The sequence below is a fragment of the Marmota flaviventris genome, chromosome 19 (assembly GCF_047511675.1).
Source record: "Marmota flaviventris isolate mMarFla1 chromosome 19, mMarFla1.hap1, whole genome shotgun sequence".
Classification (NCBI taxonomy): domain Eukaryota; kingdom Metazoa; phylum Chordata; class Mammalia; order Rodentia; family Sciuridae; genus Marmota; species Marmota flaviventris.
Genome location: NC_092516.1, coordinates 41,389 through 54,733, shown reverse-complemented (window position 1 = coordinate 54,733; position 13,345 = coordinate 41,389). Strand labels below are relative to the sequence as shown.

Sequence of the window (13,345 nt, the reverse complement as noted above, 5' to 3'; positions counted from 1 at the left end):
ACATGCTAGGCAAGCCCTCTACTACGGAGCCATAACTCCAGCCCAATCCTCTTCCTCTTTAAGACCCTGCCTCTTCTCCAGACCCCACCTATCTTCCAGGCCCCCTCCTCCTCCTGACATTCCCTCCACCTCCTCCAGACTCTGTTCCTGCTAGTCTGGGATGAGCAGCTCCCTGGCTGCTGTGCTAATTGGCAGTATATTTGTAATGGTGCACAAATAACGTCCGTTGTGTAAACACTGACATCCTACATTGGATGAATTATCTTGACTGAATCAGAATGCGATATAACATAAAATAACTTTAGAAATGTCACCTTTCTCGTTTTTAATTTTCTCTGTAGATCATGAACATTTGAAATAAAATCAGAATTTGTTAAAGGGCAGATGACAGTCAGCCTTGAGCCCTGATGATCCCAGGATCCCATCCAGTGGGGGAACTCTAAGTACCAGTCCAAGGTTTTGTATGCTAATTGATTCATTTTCTTATTTCAGAGTTATTTTGTAATGTAATTCCCCATGGCCTCCAGGTCTCCAGTTCTGTGCAGTAGGTGTTTCTAATTCAATTTTTGATTAATATTCTTTCAGTTTTCTATAGAAATTTTAAAATATTTTTTTTTTAGTTGTCAGTGGATCTTTTTATTTTATTTATTTATATGTGGTGCTGAGGATTGAACCCAGGACACATGCCAGGCAAATGCTCTGCCTTTGCACCACATTCTAGCCCTTTATAGAATTTTTAATTCTGTGGACTTCTATTTTTTTTATAAGGAATATTTTAAAAATTACTTTTAGCTTACTTTGTTTTTGATTGAGAGAATTTGCTTGCTTGAGAGAATTGTATTGTTTGGAAATGCTCATAATCAAATGATTTTAATTAATTTCCACTTATTAAGGTATCTTTGGAGACTGGATGTGCAGCTCAGTAGCAGAGCATTTGCCTGGCATGTGGGAGGCCATAGAGTCCATCCCAGTACCACACACACAGAAGATGTCTTTGACAGGACTCAAGCATGAGAGGTATGCTTTAAAAAGATCATGTATTGGGGCTGGGGTTGTGGCTCAGTGGTAGAGCACTCACCTAGAACATGCGAGGACCTGGGTTCGATCCTCGGCACCACATAAAAATAAGTAAATAAAACAAAGGTATTGTGTCCAACTACAACTAAAAATAAAGATTTTTTTTTTTTAAAAAAAGGTCATGTATTTCCACATACATACATATACCACAGTGCGTCTTCCAAATTCATATGAAATTATTCTAAGAAAATTTCAAATCAATTTTAAAAGAGAAGAGGGATGATATTTTTAATGTCAACTATTGATATTTCATGATATTTAAAACCACTATAGACGAAATTTCCTGAGATGCAAATCATTACAAAATGTAAGAGACAAGTCAGTAGCTGCTTTTTTGCAATTCAGATACATTTACTAAAAATAAGCTTTTTTTTAAAAAAGATTTTTCTTCTTTAAAATTTAGAAAGCATGTCCATATGTCCTATTAAAGTTCTACATTCATCAGAAGGTTCTCTTATTCCTTGCATACAAAGGGATGGGCCTTCTATTGAGCACGATACTTTATGTTGTTAGGAATTCTTGTGGGAGAACTCTTTGTTTTGCCTCTGTTCAAAATATCATTTAATAATGTATCAGTTTGCTTTTGATTTCAGAAATTTGACTTTCTTTTGAAATTATGTATTTATTATTATTTAGAGTTATTACATGTGGGAAATGCCATGATTACATTTTATCCTAATGTTATCCTAATGTTGTGTTAATAATTTCCTAAGCTAGATTATGTTCATTTTTCTTATCAACAGTCAATAAAGCCTTTTTGTTGTTTTGATGGTATGCTTAATGTGAACATGCTTTATGATGTGACACCCCTGTTCATGATGGTGTAGGTATGCAATACACTATAAAGAGAGTATTTTGATTCTGAGAGTCTCAAGTGTTTTAGGTCCAACATGTTTCCTTAAGAGGAATAATTATTCATTTTCTATTTGATTACACAAATTCTTTTTTTTTTCCTTTTGTGTTTCTGGGGCTTCCTGCATGCTAGGAAATCTTTCTACCACTGATCTACATCCCCAGCCCCATAGATCCTTTAGTTATCATTAGCTTCATGATGAGCTAGTGACAATAAGATTACTTAGAATTTCAACTAGATTTAGACTCATGCAAGAGTTTGGGCATCCATAGCTCCCTGTGATTTCTAAAAGGTAGAGTTTCCCACAACACAGCAGCATCTAATATCACTCCTGGACTGATCTGACACCTCTGCTTCTCTTGGCTCACCACTTCCTGTAGAGGTCTAGGAGGAAATGGATGTTCTCTGACTATTTGTCCCAGTGACAAATATTTGATTATATTGCTGCTAAAATGTATGCATAGAAATAAAATAGAGACATTTTTTATAAAGTCACTCTTTCAGGAAAGTTAAATCATGAGTTGAAATAAAATCTCCAAAATGTCATTTTTTCCTCTGTAGTGATCACGTTTTAAGAAGGAAAACCTAGAACCTAGTGACAGCATAAAAATATAATAAGTTAACATATGTTATTACTTCAACATGAAATATGTAAAAGGGGCATATACTTTGAATTTTTTTTAAAAAAAATTTTAGTTGTAGTTGGACACAATGCCTTCATTTCCATTTATTTATTTTTATGTGGTGCTGATGTTCAAACCTAGCACCTCACACATGCTAGGTGAGTTCTCTATCACTGAGCTACAACCCAAGCCCACATACTTTGAATTTTATATAATATCTGAATTTTGGTCCTTACTACTAATATCCACAGTATAGCATCTAAAAGTAATAAAATATGTGCCCTGTGGCCTATAAATGTCATATGATAGCCATACTATAGCATCTAAAACTAATATAATGGCTGCCCTATAGCCTTTGACTTTAGTATAATATCAATACTTTGTCCTCTGAAACTAACAGAATAGCTGTCCTGTCGCCTTTTAATACTAATTTTATCCATATGTAGCATCATTATAGTCTCCATGTAGCCTTTTATTCTAATATTATATTCATACTGTAGACTCTAAAATAAATAAAATAGCTTCCTTTTTGCCTTCAAGAGTAATATGATATGCTCTATGGTACCTAGAAAATATTATAATAGCTTCCCTGTGGTCTTTAATACTAATAATATCCATGCTATAGTACCTAAGACTAATAGGTGCCTGTTGTGTTTAATATTAAAGATGTCCATACTATACCTTCCAAAAACTAATATAATAGCTGCTCTGTGGCCTGTAATATTAACATAATATCCATACTGTAGCATCTAAAACTGGCATAATAGCTGCCTTGTAACCATTAATATTGAGATAAAAACTGTGGCCTCTGAAATTAATGTAATAGCTTCAAGTGATGTTTTAATACTGATAGTGCACACATACTATAGCACCAAAAACTGATAATACAGCAGCCTTGTAGAATTTCATAGTAATATAATAATTATAACAGAATATAAAACTTTAATATTAATAAAATATCTATACTGTTGATCTAAATCTGATGAAACGGCTGCCTGTAATCTATAATAACCATACAATATCCATACCAAAGCTTCTAAAACTAGAATAATAGTGCCCTGTGGCCTTTAATGTTAATAGGTATTCATACTACAGTATTTAAAGCTAATACAATAGCTGAATTGTGGTCTTCCATATCAATGCAATGTCAATATTATAGCATATTGAACTAATTTAGTAGCTTCCCTATGACATTTATATGCCAATATAACATCTAACCTGTTCACTTTAATACTAACATATTTGTACTGTAGCCTCTGAAACTGATATAATAGCTAATTTATATCTAAAACTAATATAGTAGCTGCCCTGTAACTTTAAATGTATTACAATTTTTATAGTATAGCATCAAAATTAATATAATAGCTTCCCAGTGGCTTTTATATTAATATGATATCTGTGCTACAGTATATCCAATACTAATAAAATAGTGGCACTGTGGCTTTAAATACCAATATGATATCCATGCTACTGCAACTCAAACTAACATAATAGATGATTTGTGTCTTTTAATCTTACTATAATATCCATGTAATAGCATATATTGTATAATAGATGATTTCTGGCTTTAAATATTAATATTATATCCATAATATAGCATCTTAAATTAATATTACATATGTCCTGTGTCCTTAGGACAAATATTATATCCATACTGTTGGATTTAAAACTAGTATAATACATACCTTGTGGACTTTAATACTAATATGATATCCATACCGTAGCTCCTCAACTTAATATAGTAGCTGCCTGGACCCTTTAATATGATATGTAATATGATAAACATATTGTGCTCTTTAAAACTAAAGTAATAACTGCTCTGTGGCCTTTAGTGCTAATATAATATACCATGAAAAACTAATGTAATAACTTCCTTGTGTCCTTTAATATTGATAGTATAGCATTCAAAACTAATATGATAGCTGCCCTCTAGACTTTAATATCATAATATTCATACTTTGACCTCTAAATTTAATACAATAGCTGTCTTGTGGCCTTTATTACTGTTTTTTTTATTCATACTATAGCATGGAAAACTGATTAAATAACTGTTCTGTGGCCTTTAATATTAATATGATTTCCATATTATAGCAAAAATTATATCGGAGGTCTTTATTACTAATAAATGCAAACTATAATATCTAAAACAAGTAAGTAGCTGTGCAATAGAATTTAATACTAAGTGACATCCATGCTAAAGCATATTAAACTAATAGCTCCCCTGTAGCTTTTGATACTAATATTATAGCCTCCAAAACTGATGTAATAGATGTCCTGTGGCCTTTAATATTAATGTTACATCATTCCTATAACCTGTGAAGCCAATTTAATAAGTTCCTTATGAAATTTAATATTCATTTAATATACATATTATAAATATAAAACTGATAAATACGTGCTTCATATAAAACTGGTAAATAGGTCCTATAGTATTAATATGATATTGTATCACCTTAAACTAATATAATATCAGCTTTGTGGCCATTAAACTAATATGAGATTTATAGGATAGTGTTAAAATCAATATACTGCCATGTTGACTTTAATGCTAACATGATATCCATACTTGAGTATCTAATAGTACATAATTATTGACCTGAAGTGTTTAATTTTAATATGATATTCATATTGGAACATCTGAAACTGATGCAATAGTTGTCCTGTGGCCTTTGATATTTATATGATATCCATCCTATAGTATCCAAAGCTAATAAAATATATTAGCTACCCTGTGGCCTTTAATATTAATATAATATCCATACTGCAGCATTTAAAATAATAGATGCACTGTGGCCTTAATACCAAATAATTGGTTTGGATATGCTCATGTGTGAGACAATTTAAGGAAGTTTAAAGGTGAAATGATGGGTTATGAGAGCCTTAACCCAAATTAGTAATCCTCTGAAGGAATTAACTGAGTGGTAACTGCAGGCTGATAGTGTGTAGCTGGAGGAGGTGGGTCATTGAGGCTGTGCCTTTGGGGAACATATTTGATGAGCTGAGCTTAGGTTCTCTGCTTCCTGATCACCACTTTCCTTCACCACATTCTTCTGCCCCACCTTAAGCCCCAAGGAATAGAGTTGGCCATCTATTGGCTGAGATCTCTGAAACTGTGAGCCCCTAAATGAACTTTTCCTCCTTTAAAATTGTTCTTGTCAGGTCCTTTGGTCAAAGCAGTGAAAAAGATGACTGAAATAATAACATACATGTCATAGATCTAAAACAAATACAATAGTTGCCCTGATGCCTTTAATACTAATATGATATTAAGAGTGTAACATCTAAAACTGATATATAATAGTTTCCCTGTGACATTTAATGTTAATATAATATTCATGCCATAACATCCAAAACTAACATTATAGCCTCCCTATAGCCTTTTATACTAAAGTAATATCCATATTATAACATTTCAATCTAATATAATATCTTCCCTGTGGCCCTTAAAGCTAATGTAATACATAATATTGCATCTAAAATTGATATAATAGCTGCTCTGTATCCTTTAATATCAATAGACATCCTTATTATAGCATCTTAACTTGATATAATAGTTGCTCTTTGGTCTTAATATTTATATGATACCCATAGTAGCATCTAAAACTGATAAAATATTAGCCCTGTGGCTCTTATAGGTAATATGATACCCAACTATAACTCCTAAAACTAATCTAATAGCTAGACTGTGGCATTTAACATTAGTAATTTATCCGTATTATGCACTCTAAAACTAATAAAATAACCTTCTTGTCATTTTAAGTGAAATATCCATATGATAGCAATAAACCTTATAATATAGCATATCCATATGATAGCATATAAAGTTAACATAATAGCTGACCTCTGGCATTTAATAGTACTCTGTTGGCCTGGGGATGTGGCTCAAGTGGTAATGCACTAACCTGGCATGCACAGGGCACTGGGCTCGATCCTCAGCACCACATATTATTTTATAAAGATGTTGTGTCCACTGAAAACTGAAAAATAAATATTAAAAATTCTCTCTCTTCTCTTCTCTTCTCTTCTCTTCTCTCTCTCTCTCTCTCTCTCTCTCTCTCTTTCTTTCTCCCTCCCTCCTCTCTCCTCTCTCCTCTCTCTCCTCTCTTTCTCTCTCTCTTTAAAAAAAATAGTAATCTGTTATCCAAAGTATAGTACCTAAACTAATATAATTCCTTATACTAATAAGATAATCATCACATAGCATATAAAACTAATATAATAACTGAACTTTGGAGCTTTAATATTAATGTAATATGTATACTACAACATCTCAAAGTACTGAAAGAGCATCCTTGTGCATCCTGTGCATTTGCCATTAATATTTTATCCATACTGTGGCCTGTTAATGGAATATTATAGCTCTTTGTGGCTGTTCATATTAATATCCATTCAATAGCATCTAATGCTAATAAAATAGATGCCCTATGGCCTTTAATACTAATTCAGTATCAATACTGTGACCCCTAATACTAAAATAATAATTCTCCTGTGGCCTTTTAATATTACATAATGTTCATTTATAGCAATTATATGAATATAATTCCTGCCCTATGGCGTTTAGTACTAATATGATATCCATATCATAGCATCTATTAATGATCTAAAAGCAGTCCTCTTACCTTTGTACTGTTATGATATTCATATTATAGCATCTAAACTAATATAATTGTTCTCTTATGACCTTTAATTCCTATATATTTACCATAGCATCTAAATATAGTATAACATCTTTGTAGCTTTTAATACTAATGTAATGTTCTTACAATTACATCTAAAAGTGATATAATAGCTACCATGTGGTCTTTAATACTGATATTATATTCATGTTAGATCATTAAAAACTGATAGAGTAGCTTCCCTGTGGCTTTATTAGTAATATGACATTCTTATTACAGCATGTAAAATTGATATGATAGCTGCCTTTAATATTTATGATATCCATTATATAGTGTCCAAAGCTGATATAATATCTGCAATGTGCATTTCATAGGTAATATGACATCCTTACTAAAGCATTTAAAAACATCATAAGCCAGGCTCAGTGGCACATGCCTGTAATCCCAGTGGTTTGGGAGGCTGAGACAGGAGAATTGTGAGTTCAAACCAGCCTCAGCCACTGTGAGGCATTAAGCAACTCAGTGAGACCCTGTCTCTAAACAAACTACAAAATAGGGCTGATGATGTTGCTCAGTGGTCAAGTGCCCCTGAGTTCAATCCCTGATAAATAAATAAATAAGTAAATAAATAAAATATAATAGCTGCATAATGGTATTTAATACTATTATTATATCTATATTATAGTATTGAAAATGAATATTATAGCTTCTCTGTGGCCTTTTGTATTAATGTAATCAGAATTGCATTGAAAACGGATATAATAGCAGCCCTGTGGCTTTTAATTCTATTGTGATATACATGTGGCATCTAAAACTGATATAAGAGCTGTCTTATTGCCTTTAATACTCATATAATATCCGTATTGTAGCATCTGAAAATAATTTAAAAAACTACACAGTGGTGTTTTATGCTAATATGATATCCCTAGTGTAGAATCCTTACTAAAACAATAGGTGCCTTATAGCCTCTAATACTATTATTATATTCATAGTGTGCCTTCTGAAATTGATTTAATAGTTGCACTGTCACTTTTAATATTTCTACGATATTCATACTATTGATCTAAAAGTAATATCTATTCTGTGGCCTTTGATGCTAATATGATATCATACTACAGCATTCAAAACTAATATACTGGCAGTCCATTGTTGATTAAAATTAATATATTATTCACATTATATAATCTAAAGCTAAAGCAATTGCTGCCCTGTGGCCTTTAATACTATTATAATACCCATACTATAGCATCTAAAGCTAATATAATAGCTATACTGTGGCCTTTAATATTACTGTGATATCCTAGTATAGCATCTAAAACTAAATACAACTACCTTTTTGCCTTTAATTGATATAACATTAATATTGTAGCATCTGTGTTTTTTTTTTATTAATGTAATATTCATATTTAACATAAAAAATTAATAGTTTCCCTGAGGCCTTTAATACTAATATATGTACTATAGCTTCTAAAAATAATAAAAGTAATCAAATACGTGTTCTAGTGCCCTTTATATTAATATGATGTTGATATTATACCATGTAAGTATGACATAATAGCTTCCCTATGGTCTTTAATAATAATGTGATATTCAGGGGCTGGGGTTGTAGCTCAGTAGTAGACTGTTTGCCTAGCATGTGTGAGGTGCTGGATTCACTCCTCAACACCACATATAAATAAATAAATAAAGTGCATCAAAACCTAAAAATATTAAAAATAATAATAATGTGATATCCATACTATAGCATGTAAAACAAATGTAATAGCTGTCTTGTCCTTAATATACTGTCTATATTATAGATTCTAAAACTAATATGATAGGTGCCCTGTGGTCTTTAATATAAATGAACTATTCATACTATACCATATTAATATATATAATATATGTCCTATGGCCTTTAATACTAATGTGACAACCATATTTTGCATCTATTACAAATATAGTAGCTGCCACATGGCCTTTAATAGTAATATGATATCTGTAGGAGCTGGATTTATACCTCAGTGGTAGAGCATTTGCCTTGCACATGTGAGGCATTGGGTTTGATTCTCAGCACCACATAAGATAATAAAATAAAATAAAGATATTTTGTCCATCTTAAAAAAAGAATACCTTTTAATTTGTTCAGAGTCAAATTAAATGTGTGAGTCAAACTGGAGCTTAGGAAGGTGTGATTGTTAAAACATCATGACCACTAAAGAGATGCTAAATACTTTGCCCAGAGACAATAGGAAAGAAGACTTGAGTGCATCTCAGAAATTGGCAAAACCACCCCAGTTTCAAGCTCAAAGATTTAATTTTTATTTTTTTTTTTTGTACCAGAAATTGAACCCAGATGTACTTAACCACTGAGTCACATCCTCAGCCTTTTTAAATATTTTATTTAGAGACAGGATCTCATTGAGTTGCTCAGGGCCTTGCTAAATTGCTGAGGCTGACTTTGAACTTGCAATCCTCTTGCCTCAGCCTACTAAGCTGCTGGGATTACAGTCAGGCACCATCTTGCCTTGCTCAAAGTTTTAAAAATAAAAATTCCTTTGAGAAGAGATCAGTGAGGCACCATGATTGAAGAGAGAGGCCTAAGAGGTTATTTCACCATGCTTAGCTGCCCAGGCACTCAGAGGTTGCTGTAGTCATGGTTTTAGGAGGTTTGTCTACTGCTTGAGATGGTGGCAGATCTTGGTATCAACTACATGGTGCTGGTTTTTTAAGTTTGCAAGACATTGGCATTAGGGGGTCATGGAGGCTCCCGCTGTGATTTCAAAGGAAAACCTGGGAGGTCGGGAAAAATGTATTAGAGTTGGAATACCAGCAGGCAGCCCCTGAGAGGATGAAGAAAACTATAGTGGGGACTCCTGAGATTAAGAGATGCTAGTAACATGGATCATTTTCCATGGAAACCCATAGGAATTGAACAAACACAAGTCAAGCTAGGCCATGTGGGCCGCTATTAACAAAGCCATAGGAGTGGAGATGCACAAGTCCTTTGGAGAGAATATCACAATGTTATTTGCCCCAAATATGCTTGATGTGGAACTACAGATCTTGTTTGCCCAGCTGGATTTTGGTCTTGTTTTGGTCCCATCTCTTCTTTCTATGTCCCTATTTATCACTTGTAGAATGGAAATGTTTAATCCATGCCATTATATATTGGATTATATAGCTTGCTTTGATTTTTATGGGGTCTCATGCTGAGTTTTCCTTAAGTTTCAGAAGAGGTTTTGGACTTAGACTTTTAGGGAATACTGGAACTGTTAAGAACATGTGGACTCCTGGATATGAACTCAATGTATTTTGCATCATGAGATGGACATGAACTTTTGGGGACCAAGGGCAGAATGTTATGGTTTAGATATGAAGTGTTACTCTAAAACTCGTGTGTGAGAAAAGGCAAGAAAGATTTAAAGGTGAAATTATTTGGTTATGAGAGCCTTAACCTAGTGAGTGCATTAATCCACTGATAGTGTTTAACTGGATGGTAACTGTAGGAAGGTAGTGTGTAGCTGGAGAAGGTGGGTCACTGGGGGCATTTCTTTGGAGTATATATTTGTCTCTGGTGAGCATAACTCTCTGTCTGCTTCCTCTTTGCCATGTTCTGATTTGCTTCCTACCTCTATATCGTTTGGTCAAGAGCTGTGGAGTTGGTCTTCTATGGACTGAGACATGGAAAATATAAGTGTCAAATAAAATTTTAATTCTCTAAAAATTGTTCTTGTCAGGAATTTTTGACACAATGGCAAAAAAGCTTACAAAAACAATACTGTACTATCTAGAAATAATATAATAGTGGCCCTTTGGCCTCTTATATCAGTAATATAGCATCTAAAATTAATAGTTACCCTGTGGCATTTAATCATATTATGATATAAATACTGTAGCATCCAAAACTTAGATAATACCTGCAATGGCCTTTAATACTACTATGATATCCATAATAATGCAAGTAAAACTAATATTATAGCTTCTCTGTGGCCTCTGATATTAATGTAGTATCAATAATGTGGTCACAGGGTAGCTATTATATTACTTTTATAGATCACTGTATGGATATTAATATTAAATGTAAGGAAAATAAAAAGAGACATAGAGAGAAGATGCAGAGTCAGAATGACAGAATGGCAGAATGGTCAAGCTGCCAGCTTTATTTATATCAATAGGTTGCATTAGGTCATTGGCATCAGTAATATACTATTGTTTATTGTGTTATTTGGAAGGTTATAGAGTTAGCATCGTTATGCAGCTTATTCCTCAGTTACATTCTACAGTTACAATATGCAATGTTAGAAGCTTTGTGTAGCTATCAATAAAGTTTGTTGTTTACAGTTACTGTTAGATGGACAGGTCCAGGAGCATGGGAGCTTGGTGAAACATTTTTATTGTATAACAAGAGTGTTTCTTTATTCCCAGGAGCTGTGTGCCTGAGATCAAGGCCAAAGCTGATAAGACTCCAGCACAAAGCCTTCTAATGCAGGACATTGCTATAGCAGGTAGGCATCCCATGTCTTTGCACAGAAGTTTTCCTAGCATCCAGGCATTCCACATCTTTGCACAGAAACTTCCTAGCCACCAAGTATGCCACATTCATGAAGCCATCAGAGACCCCAGTCCCAAACACAGAACCCTTACAATTAAGGCCAAAGGGAAGCTGTTATATCAGTTTTACATGCTATAATGTGGACATAATATTAGTTTTAAAACTGAAGAGCTGCCTGTGACCTTTAATACAAACATGTCATCCATACTATGAAATTATAATGGATATAATAGCTCTTTTGTGGACTGTATAACTAATATGGTATCCATATTAAGGCATCAAAAACTGACATAGTAGCTGAAATGTGTAATTTAGTGTTAATATTATATCCATACTATGGATCTAAAACTAATCACATACTTTTCCTGTGGTCTTTCATTTTAATACAATATCCATATTATAACATCTAAAACTAATATAATAGCTGCCCTATGGCTTTTAGAACTAATATGATATCCAAATTATAACATTTGCCAAAGACCCTTAATATTAATATGATATTGATAAACTAGCATCTAAAACTAATAAAATATTTGCCTGTGACCTTTAATACTAATATGATATTCACAAATACCATCTAAAGCATTATATTAACTTGCCTATGGCCTTAAATATTAATATAATATTCATACTGTGACATAAAAAAGTATATAATAGCTACCCTGTGAATTTTTTAAAAATATTGTTTTAGTTGTTGATGGACACAATTCCTTTACTTTATTTATGTTTTTTAATGTGGTGCTGAGGATTGAACTCAGTGCCTCACATGTGCTAGGCAGGCGCTCTACAAATGAGCCACAACCCCAGACCAACTACCCTGTGACTTTAATAATAATATAACATCCATAACTTTTAATAATAATATAACCCATAAAACTAATATTGTAAATTCCCTGTGTATTATATTAATATAATCATTATATTATCATTATATTATTATTAATTATTATATTAATATAACATCCTTGGTATAGTATCTAAAACTGAATAGCTCTTCTATGGCCTTTAATACTAATAAAACATCCATACTATAGCTGTTAAAAGTGGCATAATAGTTTTCTTGCAGCCTTTAATAGTATACTAACATGATATCCATACTCTACCATCTAAATATAATAAAATAGCTTCCCTGGAGTCTTTAATAATAATGTAATATAGTACTACAGCATCTAAAACAAATAGAATAGCTGCCATGTGGCTTTAAATACTATCTTATTCATATTATTAGATAATACTGACAAAATAGCTGCACTGTGGATCTTTAACACAAACATGATAGCCATATAATGGCATGTAAAACTGATAACAACAGCTGTCCTGTGACCTTTAGTACTAACTTTATCCATATGATAGCTTTGAAAATTGATATATTACCTGCCTGTGGATTTAGTGTTAATATTTTATCCTTACTATGGCATCTAAAACTAATTTAATAGGTTCCCTGTGGATTTTAGTACTAATATAATATTCATATTATAGAATCTAAATCTAATACAATATCTGCCTTGTGATCTTTAATGCTAATAAGATATCCATACAATAGAACCTAAAATTAATATTATAGGTGTCTTGTGGGCTTAAATACTGATATGATATTCATATTATAGCATCAAAATTGAATATAGTAACTGCCTGTGTTTTT

General features: G+C 32.6%; 1 long non-coding RNA gene across 1 annotated transcript; it reads left to right on the top strand.

The window, feature by feature from the left end:
- The first annotated feature begins 347 nt into the window (after positions 1–347).
- Positions 348–11,657, top strand: LOC139702984 (uncharacterized). The gene is made up of 3 exons (XR_011705540.1): positions 348–456; positions 894–1,017; positions 11,577–11,657. It is a non-coding gene; the product is annotated as an uncharacterized lncRNA (long non-coding RNA).
- Positions 11,658–13,345: the final 1,688 nt, after the last annotated feature.